At 32.5% G+C, this 18,997-nt stretch overlaps 1 pseudogene; it reads right to left on the reverse strand.

Moving 5' to 3' along the window:
* Positions 1–1,290: 1,290 nt before the first annotated feature.
* Positions 1,291–1,419, reverse strand: LOC149409135 (U4 spliceosomal RNA; annotated as a pseudogene).
* Between the last annotated feature and the right edge of the window lie 17,578 nt (positions 1,420–18,997).

Below are 18,997 nucleotides of genomic sequence, written 5' to 3' on the forward strand. Positions count from 1 at the left end.
TTTATTTCTAATAATAAAATTTAAAAGCGTTATTTCATCACCCTTTAAATACAATTTTCAGTTTTCGGATACGTTAAAAAAATATTCTATTGATTTAGATTTTATTGCAAAGCGCTAATTTTCCGACCATCTGACAGCTAATGTCCGAGGTCCGAGGTGTAGTTAAAATCACTTATAATACTAAGTTCAGCAAACAGAAGAAAAATGATCGAGCCTTATATTTTATTCGCCAAAAAAAGAAAGAAACATAGCTGGTTTCCTTTTATTACTTTTGTTTTGCATGTTTACAATAAAACAGCAAACATGTAATTCTCGATACGAAAGTAGGCAAAGTACATAAACTATAGAGTAGATTATTGGCGCAAACATCAATATGTTTTCTAGGAACAATGTTCGGAAAGATCAACAGAAAAGACAAACTTGGTCTGCCAACAAAGGGGACTCTGTTTTAATAGAGTTTATCGGAAATTGAAGTTAGTTCTCTGTCATATATTCAGCGTGTTAAATTGATTTATCGCTTATTGAATTATTTAACCCAAAACCATGTTATTTATATGTTCATACATGTTGTCCAGTGGAGCGCCGTCCATAAAGGCTGAAAATTTCAGCACACCATCCGACGAATGAACCACAAAAGAAGATAATATCACTAAAAACCATATTATATTTAATAAATTATTATAAGCAATTATCTATATGTAAAATGTTAAAAGACATAGACTAATCACACACTATATATATCTTCCATTATTCTAATTATTGCTCATACACAATTGAAACATACACAACAGCTCAAGTTCGACTCGCTACATAATATTGTAGCGATTAAACATCACAAATTAATACATTAATGAGATATATTATAGACAAAGACAAATCACACACTTACTTTCACATATTTTTTGGTTCCTTAGAACGGGCAATTTGCCTAGTTAGGAACCAATAATTTCGACCTGATAAGGTACAATAATCTATAATCACTAAAAATATTTTAATTATATCTTGTATCATATTGTACTGTGTGTAAATCTAAAGGAATAAATAAACTAAATAAATAAAATAAATATGAGCAGTAAAAATATCAGTACAAATTAAAAATAAAATAAAATAGTAGATTGAAGTACTAGTACATATTGAATTATTTGGCGGGTTGGAAATAAGCCGACGTGGCTCGGTGGTACAATTCCCGTCGGCGGCATTTATTTTTAATCGGGAGATATTTTTAATTTGTATTGATATTACTGGCGACTCATTATTACTTCTAATAATTTATTATCCTTTGTGCTATGCACAAAAACCTTGTCTTATAAACATTAGTTTATCATTAAAAAATATCATGTTTAAATTGGTTTTCTTGACAAGCAATAATCGCACCTCGGATAAACCTCATTGGTTACGATATTGCCACTGCATAAAGTATGATCAATTTGTTTTCATGGGTCACCTCAAGTGGTTTATCAGGGTTCATCGGGTGAGGTGTGTTCACAATGCAACTTGCACCATCTGCATGGCGTGACAGATCGGGAGAGGCTGGTTTGGGAAGGTCCTTTGGAATCTTCAACTAGACTTTCGACCTACCGCCTTACGCCGCAGCGGGAGGGATATATTTATACGTCACTCCAGGACACACGTACCCCGAGATTCCTATCCACCCTTCATACCTTTTTCCTTGCCAGATCTTCATCTCCTTAAAAATACTTTCCACACAGCATCCTCAAAGACGACATAGGCCCTGAGGGAAATTATTTTCCTCACGTCTTCTTTTTTTTTATATATTAACTCCACACAGGAGGCCCTGAATAAAACAATTTCCCTCAGGGCCTATGTCATCTTTGGGGATGCTGTGTGGAGGGTCTTTTTGTGGAGAGGAAGGAGTGAACATGGGTCTTGAAGAGTCCCATGTTGTAGGAGGGAGGAAACACAGAGGCCGGCAGTTCGTTCCACAGCCGAGCTGTTGAACTTAAGAACGAATCGTAGAAGCGATCCGTTCTCATGTGACAAATGTCAACCGTGTACAAATGTTGGGTGCGCGTTTGGCGTGTATCCCGACTACGCACCGGTGCAGAAGGGATCAATGACGCTAGTTCCTCAGAGCATCTTCCATTGTAATACCGATAGAACAAGGACAGCATACCTACCTGACGCCTGTGCTCTAAAGATTGCAGTCCGTTTGTTAAGATTGGGGAATCTATCAAACGGACCGCCCGTTTTTGCACAGAGTCAAGGTAAATATAAGGTAAATAATAAATAACGTAAATAATAAATAAATCCTGTATAAGGTAAATGTAAAAAAAATAGATAAAGAATAGAATGAACTTGTATGCTCATTTATTCAGTCGGCTAAAAAAAAGGTAATCTTTTAAATATTCAGTGCACAATTTTTATAAACTACACACATCCTACTGTTAAATGTTCAAAAAAATTCGAGAAATTATACAGACAAAATATGTCAGAAAACAAAAGAACAATGATTACAATGGTAAATTAGGAATCTACTATTGTCGCTCTATTGAAAAATAAAATCAACTGATAAAGAGGAATCTACTATTATCGTTCTATTGATAAATTCAAGCCGATGAGACATCTATTTACAATATTAGCCCCCAATATTACAGAGCAAATCTTCATATCATATATTATTTTGTTCAGACCTTTAAAATTAAACAACTACCGTTACGCATAGAGAAATGCACGCCAATGCGTCGTGTTCCTTATGCTCAATATTATATGAATTACAACATCAAAGTTTTTACATATTTGTAATATGCATTTACTTTGTGGCTCGTCATAATTTAAAATAAAAGATATATATATATACGATAAATTAATTTGGTTATTCAATATATTATCGTTTAGTTCCATCCTAGATATATTTCCAGTAAACCGCTCTGTTATTGCCGGAATTCCCGCAATTACCCGTCCCCTTTTGTTAACCTTCCACTAAATTATATTTTTTGTGTACATATCTGTCAATATTTTGTATCATAGGTTAGTTTTAATATTCTCATGACGAAGGAAGAGTGCTTCCGAAACCGATAGAGTGCAATTAAAATTAAAGTGGTCTAAAACAAATTTACATCTTTGATTGTCAAAGTTTTTAATATTATTTGTGGTCGCATTTTTTTTGCGATCGATGAAATAATTATTTTTGTTGCATCATAAAATTCTTTCCACCATTTCAATTTTTATGGACGGATTGGCCACTGGAGTCAATCCAATTTAAAAAACGTTTTATTCACACGAATAAATAGTAAAATTCAATTTCACAGAAGGCAAATTGATTGGAAGGGACTTAAATGGCCAGAAAAAAATTCTACCAGTGAAAAGTAATTTCGTCAGGATACAAAGTTCACAAAACGATACACATCCGCATGTGATTTAAATCGATTTGATTGAAGCTCGAACACTGTTAAAACACTTCACTACTTTAAAAGTTCATACAGTCATCGAATTATAATGAACTAGAGTGACCAATGATTCTTTTCTCTTTGGAACCTACCATCTTACAAAATTAAAATTAAGTTATATCTTTTTTTTTATCATAATATTTCCAAGATGTGCAGTATGCAACACTGGATGGGTTGTTTCAGTGAATTTGAACAATTCATCAAATTTCAAAGTGGATATTCTTGTTTTGTGAAAGTTCTCTTCATGTTCTGCTATTATATCATTATTGGCAAGTTGTTTCACAAAACTAAAATAATAACAAAACATTAATAGAACCTTCACAGAACAAGAAAATCAACTTTGAAATTTGATGAATTTTTCAATTTCTGTTTCATAGAATTTGAACAATTTATCAAATTTCAACGTTCTTTTTCGAGTTTTGTGAATGTCCTATACAAGTTCTGTTATTCTTTCATTATATGCGAGTTATTGACATAACAGAACTTGAAACGAACTTTCACAGAACTTGAAAATCAACATTGAAATTTGAACCAGTCTTTAATTTTGTACCCGTCTCCATCTTATTTTCCTATAAACTTTATCTCCTCCTTGCTATTGTAGTACTATATCATGCATTTTTAATGTTAAAACTTATTGCTTTTACACCTGTTAACTTATATAATACATTTATTTTTATGAAGCTTGATTTGTAGAACTCCATTTTCATTTCTGGTTATTCTTTAATATATTCAATTTATAAATAAAACAGTTTATTTACAAACAAGTTCTGCAGTCTAATTATTACTCCGCGTGACAGCTGTTTCACCTTCTGAAGGCATTATACATCTGAAGATGTGGTCATTCATTTACGACCGTCGGGCTTTTATATTGAATAATTTTAAATTAAATACTTAACATAGTAGTCAAATTAACATAATAATAATATTTTTATAGCATCGAAAGAATATAAGATATATTATTTCGATATCAGTATGTTGTTTGCAAGTGGCTTCACCACTATTTGGTAATGCTTTCAGAGGGCAAAACAGTTGTCACTGTATTTAAATAAACTGTATTTTGTAATTTGAAAAATCATAGTATTAAGTATGTGAAAAAGAAAAACAAAAATTATTTGTCTTTATTGAAAAAGAAGATAATGCGAATAAATCAAAACGAAATATGAAACAGAACAAGACACAGAAAAATAAAAAGATAATATATTTAAATAAAATACTTTGTTTAAAACAATTTAATTTTTTATTGATTTTCACATCTACCGGTTTCGCTTCAAAAAAGCTTAGTCAGGATGTTAATTAAAAACTAAGACAGAGAATGGGCTTATATATAGGAGGACAGAGGGAGACAGAATATAATATAAAAAGTAAGAGTATATAATAGACAGAGACAAAATACATGAAAGAGAAGACCAAATTTCTACTTGATATGTGTGAGTGAGAAAGCAATATATGGGTGTGATAATGAAAAAACACTATAGTTTACATAATAACAAATTACAGAAAACAATAATTTTACAAGAATTAAACATATAACAATAAATTTAAAGGGCATGAGAAACACAATGTACCTATATATGATATTATGGAGTGGAATGGATTGTGGGAAACAGATTAAATATGAATTATATATATTTAAAAAAAAAAAATAATAATATAAAACAGATAATGGTTTCAACTAGGAATCGAACCCATGATCTCTGTCTATAATGTGAGTAATATGTTGGAATTTTCTTATCTCTGGGACAACGTCTTTAACTTATTTACACTGTCTCTGTTGTGGTTTTTCTCATTGCACACAATTCATCACGCGTATATTTTTTACTTCCATCAGTAATCCTCGCGGGAAAAGTGCCACTGTAAATCATATTCGTACGTCGCAAAAACTTTTTATTCGTGCAGTTTTTCTGTCAGACTTGCGTTTACCGAAATGAAAAATCGAGCTAGCCGCAGCGGAATAATGCCTGAAACGGTGTAGACTCTAGACACATTAGACTATTCTCTGATTCCAGCATCCATCAGTCTTTTGATTTTATGATAAATTACAGTATTCAGTATTTTCGCTCTAGAAAATTTCACGTTACAAATGTGATCATATAATAGAATAATGAAGAATACGATAATAGACATATTAAAGATACCGCACAGCTAAAGTGACTAACCTCAACGTTATCTGCCTTAGGACTTCGTAGTTAGCGTTAAAAAATAAGAAGTTTTAAAGGGAGCCATTATGTAATTACTAATGTTAGAGAGAGCGCGATGAATTAAAAAAAAACGATTATAAAAATAGACGTTAGCAAAAAAAATTTAACCATTCAGGCATCGGAAGAACATTACTAGCTACAAACATCATATTTTTTATTTTATTTTTTTATTATAGAAGCAAACTGTACATGATTTACAGAGATGAAACAATATAATAAAGGAATAAGATACTTCATGTTGAGTACCTATGATATGTTTCCTTGTAATGTCTGCTAAGTGGTATGTTTATTCCTTAATTACCAGGTGACGTGTGTAGTATACAAATGTGTGTGTAATGTATGCGTGAGTGTTTTTGTGTATATATATATAAGTGCATTGAACATTTTAAATTATTGACATGATGCCACGTTTGAATTTGGGCAGTGAATCCGAAAAAATGTCAATGTTAGAGCTTAGACAAATATTATTTAGAGTGTGAGAAGAAGAGGTCGGTTAATTGGCGAATTATATGCTGCATTCCATTATAGCCATTCCATAATATTCCATTATAGCCTCTGAAGGACACATCTGACCGGGGAATCAAAACATTATAAAAGCATTTTTTTATATTTAAATGATACGTGATATGTTCTTCATTGGAAAGATAAATAATAATTCTTCACAGTTTGTTGTCAAAATGTGCTGATAAGTTTTTTTTCAACATTTTCATGTTTGATATCAATGATTTATTGTTTAAAAAGATCAATGATTTTTCAAATACGAGTATTTCTAATATAATTTTATCTATTTATTTTTCGGAATAACTTTATTGAGTAAAACCTCAAATTGTAATATTTAAATATTAAAGACAATATAAGTGATTTCAAAACGAAAATCTGAAACAGAAAAATCAGAAAAGGATACGGTCACATCTAGGTCCAAGAAAATTCACCATGTCGTTGGGACTTGTTGATAAAAATATTTAAAAACCTGAAGGATTAACATGGAATAAAGCATGACTTATTTAAAATAAAGCAAAAATGTCTCGAAAAATGATTGAAGTAGCATTTAATCAAACTTTGTGTTTTTTTTATAAGTGTAACATGTTAATTAAAAGAACCATATGTATTTATAATACTTTTCAGAGCATACTATCGAGGGAATTTCATACGATTACTTTTTAAGCTCGGCAAATGTAGATTTTGAATAAACATGTGTATAAGAGTTTAGAACTTAAAGCGTTCATAGGAATTATAATTTGGTAGAAATTTGTAACGCCCTCCGAAATGCTTGCTAAATAAAGAATACATTTCTGACAGCGTGACAGTGTTCATTATCGAAACTAAAGAAGGAGTAGTTTACTAGTATAAATTACTTAATTGGTAAGACTAAAGAACGAGAGGTATTTGCTGAAAAAATTCAGCGTGCCAAGAATCCAAGTAAAAAAAGCCACCAACAGGAACACAGATATGTGCAGATCCTGGAACGCACCTATGATGCGGAAAAACCTATGGTTTATTTCATACAAGATAAATACCGTATCTAACGGTGCATAAACGGGCGTGAGAGCCACAATTTTATTTTTGGGTGCGCAGCGGCGAGGCAATTTTTTTCATCTTTCTTTGTTTTTTTCTGTTTCATTGTGTGATTGAACTTTTAAAGAGGGTTTTAATTAAAATGGTTTCGCATTATAAGATGAATCTTATCTTTTCATGTTATACGCCATTTTGGCAAAAAAAATCCCGTTACAAATAGGTAACACGAACTGATGTGTTTTCTCATATAAGCAGCTAATACTTATGGATTTATTAAGATAATATTATTTATAATATAATATTTTTATTGCCTATCTCTCCACACCAACTTTTGAAATGACGTCACGACATGTATTCATTCGATGAAGACAAAAAGGTCCTTGTAGAAATTCTTTTACTTTTTTAAATCGCTTCGCAAGTGATTTAGACCACGAACCGCCACTAATCCTTTCTACCTACTTCTGCGAAAAGGCGTGACTGGTTACATTGAATGTTTATTCTAATCTAATGAACCTATCAGTTAAAAATGCAAACAGTTTTGTGATTATTCCACATCTCAATGTCCTATTAAAATTGTATTTTCCCTTTTTTCTCTCCTTTACTAAAAGTTTTAGCTGAGAAGAATGGAAAAAAGAAGACCCACTCCAGTGATATACAACTGTTATGAACAAACAAATGTCATGTCTTTTATTATTCTTGCATCTTATCTCATTGCTCGGATCATTAACTTAGTGAAAATGCCATCAAACAGTTCAATTTGCATCCTTAAATTCAATGTTGTTGTGTTGTGAAAGTAAACATAGTCGTGCTGTGAAAATATAATACTGATGGTAATTGTATGAAGTGTTCAGCTATAAACTGTTGTTCTATGGAATTTGCAAGAAACTAACAAGACTCAAAACCAATATCATCATAAACTAGGATTTCCTTTAAATTTCTTCTCGTATTTCTAGTGATAATAAGACGATCGATTGACCTTATTTCTTCATTTGTATACAGTTCCTTTTAAAGGCCACTCGGGCATCAAACACATGCCATCAATCTTGCGATTTCAAAACCAGTTTTTTTCGTTAATTTTTTTTCAATTTAAAGATATACGGATTTGCAATCGCTGTATCAAACAAATATTTTTGAGGTTAAACATAATTTAAAAGCAACTAGTTACTAGCTAGTACGCTATCATTAAAACTACATTTTTGGAAAAGAGCATGTGTTAGCAAGAGCAATTTGCCAGCGCCATGGTTAAAAATATGATGTAAACGGTTAAGAATGAGAAAATATCACGCTTTATGCATTTAAATTTAGAAGTTAACCTCAAAAGAATTAAAATGTACATATATATGAAACCGAATGTTCCGACCGAAATTTGAGAAAAATATATGAGAATCTGTACAAACCAATACATACGCAACAACTGTCATTGTAGCTCTCGTGGAATATAAACTGTAATCTGTTTATTGCGGTGTAATACAGTAATTACTGTGCTGTTAAAATAAAATAAAAGTGCCAAGTTACCCGTGTGAATGTTAGAAATGAATTCTGTTGTAAACACACGCGTAATTTTGTTCTAATAATTTTGACAACTTTAACATTGACATTAGTGTTTGGTAGTGTGTGTGACAAGTGACAACTACCATAGACAAAGTACCTGGGCAAGGTGCAGTGAGAAACGTATTTATATGTGAGGTGCAGTCGGGAATTAAAAGTGATGCTATAATTACAGCTATTGCTCCCATGACAACCAATCAGAATACCGCCACTACGCCATGACAACCAATCAGAATACCGCCACTACGCGCTCTACCAGGGCAAATGTGACGCAAGATGCAAATGAAAAAAATCTATCTGACAGTATTCAAAAAATGTTCAGAAAGGAGTTTGATTTAATGAAAACCTGTTTTGAAAATAAATTAGAAGAGCAATCCAAAATCTATGAGAACAAAATGGATGAATTATTAGAAAAGAACTTGATTATCCTGAAACAGATGAAATTTTTTTCTGAAAAATATGATGAACTAAATACAAAATGTGAGAAAATGATAAGTGAAAATAAATGTCTCTCCGAAAACATAAAAAATAAAAGCGACGACCTGAAAAATGACCTCAAAAAAATAACTTTAAATGAATCTTATGCTGAGAAAGTAAAAAAACATGAGCCTGTGGTAATGATTAAACCGAAAAATAAACAAGAAAATGTCAAAACTACAATGGAAATTAAAAAAAATATTGATCCCATAAACTGCGGTGTGACGGGTGTAAGAAACGCAAAAGATGGTGGAATAATAGTTGAATGTAAAAATGCGTCGAATATAGACAAGATGTGTGAGGAGGTAAAGGGAAAATTAGGAGACAAATACGATATTAAAAAAATTACAGCGAAGAAACCAAGTATCAAAATTGTTGGAATAACACAGAAGCAAGACAGAGAGGAAATCGAAACAAAAATAAAATCACAAAATGAAGACATATTCGAAAAAAGTTCAAATATTGAAGTAACTTACATAAAAGAGTTTAAAAATAAAAGAGACCAGATAAATTATACAGTATATGCGGAAGTCGACGGAAACACTTACATGAGAATAATAAAGGCCGAAAAGATATATATAGGGTGGGACAGATGCCGGGTGTACAATAACATATATATAATGAGATGCTTTAAGTGCAATGGATATAACCACAAGGCACTAGAATGCAAAAATCAAAAATCATGCTCTAAATGTGCAAAACAACATGACATAAAAGAATGCACAGATGATGGGGATATTCAGTGCATAAACTGCATAATAACAAATAAAAGATTGGGACTCAAACTTAATACAAATCATTCAGCTACAAGTAAGGAATGCCCAGTATATAAAAGAAAAGTTGAAATAGAAAGGAAAAAAATCGATTTTTTAGGCTGAAGGAACAGATCTTATACCTAAACATACAAAGCTTTATATCACACCACGAAGAGCACCAAATATTATTGGAGGAGAGAAAGCCACAAATGGTTATGTTAAGTAAAACTAAAAGTTCAGAAAAACTAAAAAAACACATCAGAATTAAAAAAATTTCGTGCCATACACATCCAAGTACATCTAAAGGAAAAACCCTACTCTCTTTTATGTACCTAAATGTCAGAAGCCTGAGAGGTAAACTAGATGACATCAAATGCTTACTGAAATCCACTAACTCGAACTTCAACATCATCCTCTTGTGTGAGACTTGGCTTAAAGAAGCGGACCTGAAGTACTTTAACTTAGAAGGATACAAACACGAAGCATCCTGCCGGCCGCAGGGAGCTGGACTTGGTGGCGGACTCTCTATTTTTCTACAAAATTCTTTAGAATACAATGTGATTGATAACACGTGCGACTCTGATAACAACTTTCTATGGATTCATGTAAGCAAGCTCAATCTTAAAATAGGATTAGTATATAAAAAACCAAATACTGTTTTCAAAGACTTCTTAGAGACACTTTCCTCTCAGCTAGAAACATATAAAAGAGGTATTATATTTGGAGACTTTAACATAAATCTGCTTGATCCAACTAATACACACACTCGTAAATACACAAATACAATTAGTTTAAATAATTATATCATTTTGAACAAAATAAACAAAAAACACGCAACACGCATCACAGAAAATACAAACACAATCATTGATCATATACTCACCGACATAAAACTAGAATACTCATTAACGAACTGTGATAATTCAATATCCGACCACAATATTTTACTCCTTGATGTAATTCACACATATACTAAAAACACATCTATAAAGTCGTCCCGAAAATATACACATATTGATTTTGATAATCTAAAGAATGATATCATCCAAAATCCCTTTCATCTTAACATGAATGACGACTCGGTATTAAACTATGACAATCTTGTAAACTACCTCACAAATAAAATTAATTATAATAGCATCACTAAAATTAACACAAAAAACATAAATAACCCAGACTGGATAACCAAAGACCTTATAAAATTAATCAACAAAAGAAACAGATTACACCTGAAACTAAAAAAACAACCAAACAACACGTTATTGAAAACAGAATTCCTAGTAGTAAGAAATAATATTACTAAGAAAAAAAGAAATTTAAAACAAAAACACTACGGTGATCTTTTTAAAAAATGCGAAAATAACAGTAAAAAAACCTGGAAGTTAATAAACAACATCATACAGAACCAATCGAATACTTTGAATACTTTTTGTAATAAATTAATCATTAACAACGAAACAGTCACAAACAACGTAGAGATATGCGACCACTTTAACAATTTCTTTTGTAACATTGGCTCCTCCTTAGCTAATAATATACACAACAAAATGACACACAATCTAGCCAATGAAATAACATTAGTGCATGATAGCATGGAATCACTATATCTTCAACCTACTACGGAATTAGAAATAAGTAAAATAATAAAATCCTTAAAACTAAATGCAAGCGCTGGTTATGATACACTCAAATGTAAAACAGTTCTAAGTCTCTCCACAGAATTGGTTCCTATTTTATCAAAGTTAATTAATCAGTGTCTTAAAGAGGGAACTTTTCCAGATAGTTGCAAAATTGCTAAGGTAATACCAATTCACAAAGGTGGGTCCAAAACGGATACCTCAAATTACAGACCCATTTCTATCTTACCAATCTTATCTAAAATCTTTGAACGTGTAATCTACGATAGATTAAACAACTTTCTATCAAAAAAATCATTCTTATATAAAAAACAATATGGCTTTAGGAAAAAATCAAACACACTTGCGGCAATAAATGACTTAATCAGTAAACTTAGAAGCAGCATTGATGGTGGAAATTATATTTTATCCATACTAATTGACCTTCAAAAAGCCTTCGATACAGTAAGCCATGACATACTTCTCAAGAAACTCGAGAAAATTGGTGTAGTTGGTCCTGCTCTTAATCTATTCAAATCATATCTTAGCAACAGAAAGCAATTCGTTAGCATCAATAATCAAAATAGCAACCACCTACCAATAAACTACGGAGTTCCGCAAGGATCCATATTAGGACCACTTCTGTTCCAAATTTATATTAATGATATCTCCCAATTAGATTTAAACGGTGATATTTTTTTATATGCAGATGATACTGCAATTTTCTACTGGGGTAAAGATTTAAACATCTTACTAAAAAATGCACAGAGTGACTTAGACAAAATTAACAGTTGGCTCCAATCAAATATATTAACAATGAATGTTAAAAAAACAGGATACATGATTTTAAGCTCAACTCGTAAAATAATTCCTCCTCATGTACCCTTAAACATTGAAAATAACAACCTGCAAATCCTGATACAGGAGAAATATCTTGGACTGTGCATTGATAAACACCTAACTTTTAAACAGCATATTCAAGATATTAAAGATAAAATCACCCCCTTAATTAGCGTATTCAGCCGGATATCATTTCTGTTACCAAATAAAATTAGAAAAGGTCTATATTATAGCCTCGTACACTCACATTTAAACTACTTGGTTGAAATCTGGGGAAATACGTGTGAAACATATATAAACGAACTACAGGTAACACAAAACAAAGTAATCAAAAAACTATTTCACTTCAAACCTAGAACATCAACAAAAAAATTATATATAGAAACAAAACTATTAAAATTAAGAAAATTATATGTATATAATACATGTCTCCTTATTTACAAAATAAATAATAAACTCATACATACAAATACAGAACTCATTAAAACGTCCCAAGTACACACACACTTTACACGGCAACACAATAAAATACATTTAAACACGATACATACTCATTATGGCAAGCAATCCATTGGTTACGAGGGAAGCAACATATATAATTGCCTCCCAGACGAAATTAAAAATGAAAAAAGTATAGGTATATTTAAAAAAAAATTGCTCAGTTTCATGCTCAATCAACAAAACAATGAAAGTGAATAATATCGGTGTGTAATATATTTATATTTATGTGTAATATATATGTTATTTCTAGTTAAATAAGTGAAAAATGTAATTTTCATTTATCTAGAATAAAAATATTAAAAAAAAAATATATATGGACATTCGTAAATTTTTCTATGAAACGAAAAAATATGAGGTAATAATAATGTTGACATAGCTTAATTGTAGTTCAGTGTTTAAAAAATGTAGGTGAACCATTTTTTTTTTTAATTTAATTAAAATCAAATTCAATAATATAATTATTTAGGACTATTTGTTTCGTAAAATTTAAACAATTCATCGAATTTCAACGTTCATTTTCAAGTTCTGTGAAAGATTTTTTCAAGTTCTGTTTTTATTTCAGTTTTGTCAAGCAACTAGCCTACAATGATATTATAAGAGAACTTGAATAGGACTTTCACAGAACCCGAAAATTAACGTTGAAATTTGATGAATTGTTCAAATTCTCCGAAACAACCCGTCCTAAGATTGCAAGTATTTTTTGGTTTTTGTTATTGTTACAGTTGTTTCGGCTTTCGAGGCCATTTTCAAACTGTAATTATAACCACGTTTAGACGACTTATTTACATGATTTTATTCTACTCCCTCCTAATTTAAAATGATTTATTGCCGGTTAAACCGATTTACTGATTAAATCATTGTTACAATAGATTTCCTATTTTGTGGCGGTATTATGAAGTCCGTTTTCCCCACATTAATGTTATCTTAATTGTTTAATAATGATGTGGCTGCTATTAATTTATTTAAATGTATAATAATTTTTAGGTTTTGTAAACATACTTAGAAGCGGGGAATAAATATTTTTTTTTACTTTAAAATAAATAAAAAATAAATAAAAAATGGACTTCTACAAACAAAACACAATTAAAAAAAAACCCTTTTAAAACGTCTAACGTTTGCAGTCAAAATTATATATTTAGCTGTAATTATAAAATTCTAAGGCGTATTTTAAAACCTTTGAAAAACAGTTTTTATTTTCGGTTACGTTCAGAATTCTTCCAATTATTTGGATTTCATTCCAAAGCCGAAATATTCAAACCTTTTTACAGAATATACCAGAGGCAGAACGGGTTAAAAAAAAAACTACAAAACACTTCTATCTATTATAATTATGAAAAATAATAGTGAAAACATATTATCAACACTTTTTAATTCAGTCACACCTTTTTAATCGTTTTAATTATAGCCACACCCAATAACCTAACCTGTTTTCTAAAAATACTTATTCAATGTTTAATTAGTTACATATACCTGTTTTTGTGAAAGTGTCACTTTAAATTCATTTCACCCGCATGGTTTAGTTTAATTACAAATTTATTATTTTGATGTGAAGCATCTTTTAACGCGCCTACGTGGGTGAAATCGACTATTGCGTAGCAAGGGTGGACGACCCTCTAGCACGGAAACAGGACGGTTCTCTTACACGGAACGACGCATCTGGTCACGTCACTGGTCACGTCCATAAATTTTATTCAGGTATTTACAAAAGATGTGTAATGATTTGTGTGTTCCATCCCTTAAATCCTCACAGATAACACGAAAACTGAGGAAAACATCAATGTGAGAAGAAATAAAGCAAATAAAAATAATGCTAGTTTCTCGCAGGTGCACCTGCGCGCGAGGGATCAGTGCTTTTACTTCCTGAGAACGTATTTACCTAATACACGTGTTTGTACACAACAGCCCTATTTGCCACGTTTTTATTTCACCCCTACGTAAGAATACGTTTTACGTGGCTGACGGCACAGGCTTTAAAAGGAGAATGGGAAGAGGGTGGTGGGGAGTTTTTTGTGTCTCCGTCATCCATCTTCGTAACAATTGTTTCCTCATCTGTTTTTTTCAGCAAGTTCTAACTTTCGTTACCTGGTATTATTTTTCCATTTAACGTCTCAGAAGGTACCTTAAAACAAATTTCGCCACACAGTTTTTGATGTACCCAAATTATGTGTTGACGCAACTACATGCATCTCCCTTTAACACATATTCCTGCATTCCTTCACCCAATTACCTGTCCCTGTCTGACAGTGTGGAGTGCTTACATTCAGGGACATTGCATCAATTTATTTATACCTCACCAGCAGAGGCAGCTCGTGACTTTTGTGTGTACTAGAGTGCCTATATTATTAAAAATAGCATTTCTGATGTTGTAGCTGAATTTTTTTTCTTTTAAAATTCGATTTTTTGTATGAAGATTTTCAGGAAATTTCAGTTTATCAGCTACAACAAATATTAGCACTCTACTAACCCAAAAGTCACGAGCCGCAACTGCTCACCAGTCTAAGGAAATTGGTGTAGTGAACATTTTATTTTAGTGCATTTAATTCTAATTAAACTTTCTAATTCTAATTTACGGAAGCTTGTGCATTTATAATCAAGCAGTGTCCCTCGTTTCCATCTATTGATCAAAAATGCTGAGTTTAAGTCAGAATTCTTTCCAATTCGAACTGTTTACCACATTTACCCTGATAGTTGTGGCAAATATTGATTACAGTCCAAATTAAAACCACAAAATGATTCGGGTACAATATTAAGATTTCATTATGATACACCCAAACAAAGCATAGACAAGTCTGTGAAAGTCAGTCAGGAAGAGATTAATTAATTCATTAAAAAATTATGTTTCAGAATATTATCCAAATTTGTTTTAATGGGTTAAAACATAGTGCTACAATAAGATACGCTACTCTGTACTAATATCTCGTCAAAATTTGTAGCACTACTAGAACACGATAAGCGGTGTACGTAGACCGGATTCGGTAGTTTTGTTTAGAGCAATGGGAGAATTGTGCATCAATGGGTTTAAATGATTTTTTGGCTATTACAGCAGGGTAATTTGTTCGATAAATATAGTTCATTTCACGGTGATAAATGCTCTCAATATAGCCCTGGCGATTAGAGTATAATCAATCCTTAAAACAATACTAAATGGCCTTCATCGTCGAGAGATAAGGCTATCGACTAGCAAGCCGGAGGTCGTGGATTCGAACATTGTGTTATTTATTTATTTAAAATAATAAGTAGCATATTTGCGGCACGTTCCCGAGTGGAAAATATTATCAGTATTGCCATGGTTTAAGACAACCATTTATAATCGAAACGTTGCTTGAAATGGCTTTGGCCGTGTTTAGTGTACAGATCTGAGTAGCCAGGTAAACCCACCTTATTCTGCCCCATTAAGTTCCCCTCCCCACTACCTTGAGCCTCACAACATACCCCAACCGTGGATGCCATGGTCTCACTGCGTCCAGACAGTTCCGAGCAGTTGGGACTCTTGTGTAGTTTCACATTAAAAAACAACAAAAAACAACGCTCTTTCACTTTGGAATTCTCATATATTTCACTCTACCTAAAAACTTAACTCTCATTTGGGTTACGATAGTTACGGATTTTATATCATATAAAAGAGATAAAAGATTAGATGAAAACAACGCAGTAAATACATACTTTTATTTTAGTCGTTTTAATGTCAATTTGATGCAAGCCTGGGAGCTCCACCACCAAATTGCGAAGTCTGTTGTCAAAATAATCTAATCTCTATGTTTACTTAATGTCGACTGTGGTTTAGTAAAACCCTTCAGGCCAAGCAGTTAAAACATTAAAGCCCAGCTACACTACTCGCGAAGTTGATCGAAGTTGACCGAATACGATAGTGTGGGCATGAACTTCACTTCGCTTCGGGCAACTTCGCTTCGCTTCGCCCGACTTCCGATTGTTGTCGGTAAATGCGCCCGAGTCAAAGGACTCGAAGCGTTACTCGCGAAGTTGCACGAGTGTGTGGGCACGCACTTCGAACTTCGGCTAACTTCGTCGAGGACTTCGTCGAAGCGTCGAAGCGAGTAGTGTAGCTGACACTTTAGGCAACGAAAACGAAAATTTACAAATTCGTAAAACGATGTAAAAATCTTGAAGTTTAGTGGCTAATTTCGGTCTCGATTTTCTCGAAATAAACTTTAAATTTAGTTTTTAGTATTAAAACTGCCCAGCAAAAATTACTTTACCGTGTTTGTGATGTCTATACGAATGTGGATGAGTGCAAGAGAGATGGAATGCTTGCAAGATCTTATAAAAGGCGATGCACGTTAGTTGTGTGCTTCTTTTTTTACAAGCAGCTCCCTAATAAATATCAGTACAATATGAAGTATTATTATTGAGTACGACCTTCACCGCTACAATAATACACAGCCTCTACACCACATTGGCACCAGCTGCATTTGGCATACATTACAGTGTTAGTTTGAAGATTTATATACGGAAAACACTGAAAAGTAACTTTCCAAAAAAATATAGCTTGAAGGGTTTACCAAAATAAAGTCGATATGCTTGAGGTAAAACACTTGCTGACAAATGTGCAGTAACAACGAGTGTCAACATCAATCGCTACCATTTGCAAACTGTTATTGCTTTATGGCACTGACTTAATCACGTGACACTTCAAAATCTGTAGGCCTAAGGCCTATACTGCAGTTAGCCTTGATTTGCTTTAAGTAACGTCACGAATATTTAAAAAATATATTTTAGAAACACAAAAGTGGGAACAAAATGATGTCTTGGTGGAATTGCCTATGGATGCAAATTGAGTCGTTTTTCATGGTAATCTTTTGAATAAATTTAACGTAAATCAGTTTACCTTACCCTTGTCTCATTTTTTCACACAAATCTAAATTGAGATTCTTTCTTCCACTCATCCTACTTCTGTCAGTTACTTTCTTAAATTCTCTTCCCTCAGTTCCTTATACCTATAGTTAGTATATTGCTAGTAGTCGAGCTATTCATCTTCAAGAATGGTATATCTATAATTGTATAAGTCCAATATATCAGGTTTCAGGAAAAAATACATTTTACTTCACGGTAAATAATGTAAACCATTCATCAAAGGAAATGGAAGGGAATAAATGTGGGTGTCGTGTTCCGGGTTTTTGTTCACGATCTGCAGGTATTTTTTTATGTTTTTCTGTCTTGAAATGAGAAAAACGGAAATAGTAACCATACATTTTTAAGCAAGTCGTGTGTATAGAAAGCACAAAAACGTTTTGTCCAATGTTACAGCTACAGTTGATCAAGACTTTTCTAATATTTTTTTATCAATTTATCAAGGATATCTTATTGAAACCTATAATGAAATGAAATACATACTCATTGAAGAAAATATGGGAATTAACCGAGTTAGTAATTTGATCAATCATTTTGTGAGGCCGGTATGGGTACCGAAGCTCCAGGAACCATTTATTGGGTAACCAACACTTCTGTCATAGGTCGCCCTAAGTGTTTCGCTACGTTTGGTAACTTAGCAGGGGTGCCCGGGTACATGGGTGTAGTTTTTCTTGGTAATGGCAGCGGATGCGTCTGCACACTTACTACGCAGCGAATCGGGAAAGACTGTTTGAGAGAGACTATTTGACTTATATAGCGGGAATCTCTAGACTCATTGCCTTGCACTGAAGTGGGAGGGATAGATTCATACGTTTGATTCCCACTGACCCCTCATGCCTTTTTCCTTCCTTGAATTTCCTCTTCTTCTTTTCCTTAAAAAGACGCACCACACAGCATTCTCAAAGACCACATTGGCCACGTGGAAACATGGCCAATGAAAACGTGTCCATAAATTGTCTCGCCCGGTACGACGAAAACGTACGTACCACATATAAAAAACCTAAACAAATCATTCGTAAAGTTTAACCTCGCCATATTGCAGCTATGTCTCTATGCAAATAATTTTTCACAAGCAATCAAATAAACAAATTTTTCAACAACCATTATTTTAAATTCATGATGAAAGAGAAATGGGCCTTTTTGGCCCGGAGCTCTGTATGCCAATATTTCAAAGAGTCAAAAAGTCAACCACATAGGCCCTCAGAGAAATTATTTTTCTCTGTGCCTCATGTGTGGAGATACAGTAAACAATATTAGCAAATTAAAAAATG

The sequence above is a fragment of the Hesperophylax consimilis genome, unplaced genomic scaffold (genome assembly GCF_061612785.1).
Source record: "Hesperophylax consimilis isolate HC1 unplaced genomic scaffold, BYU_Hcon_1.0 scaffold_35, whole genome shotgun sequence".
Taxonomy (NCBI): Eukaryota; Metazoa; Arthropoda; class Insecta; order Trichoptera; family Limnephilidae; genus Hesperophylax; species Hesperophylax consimilis.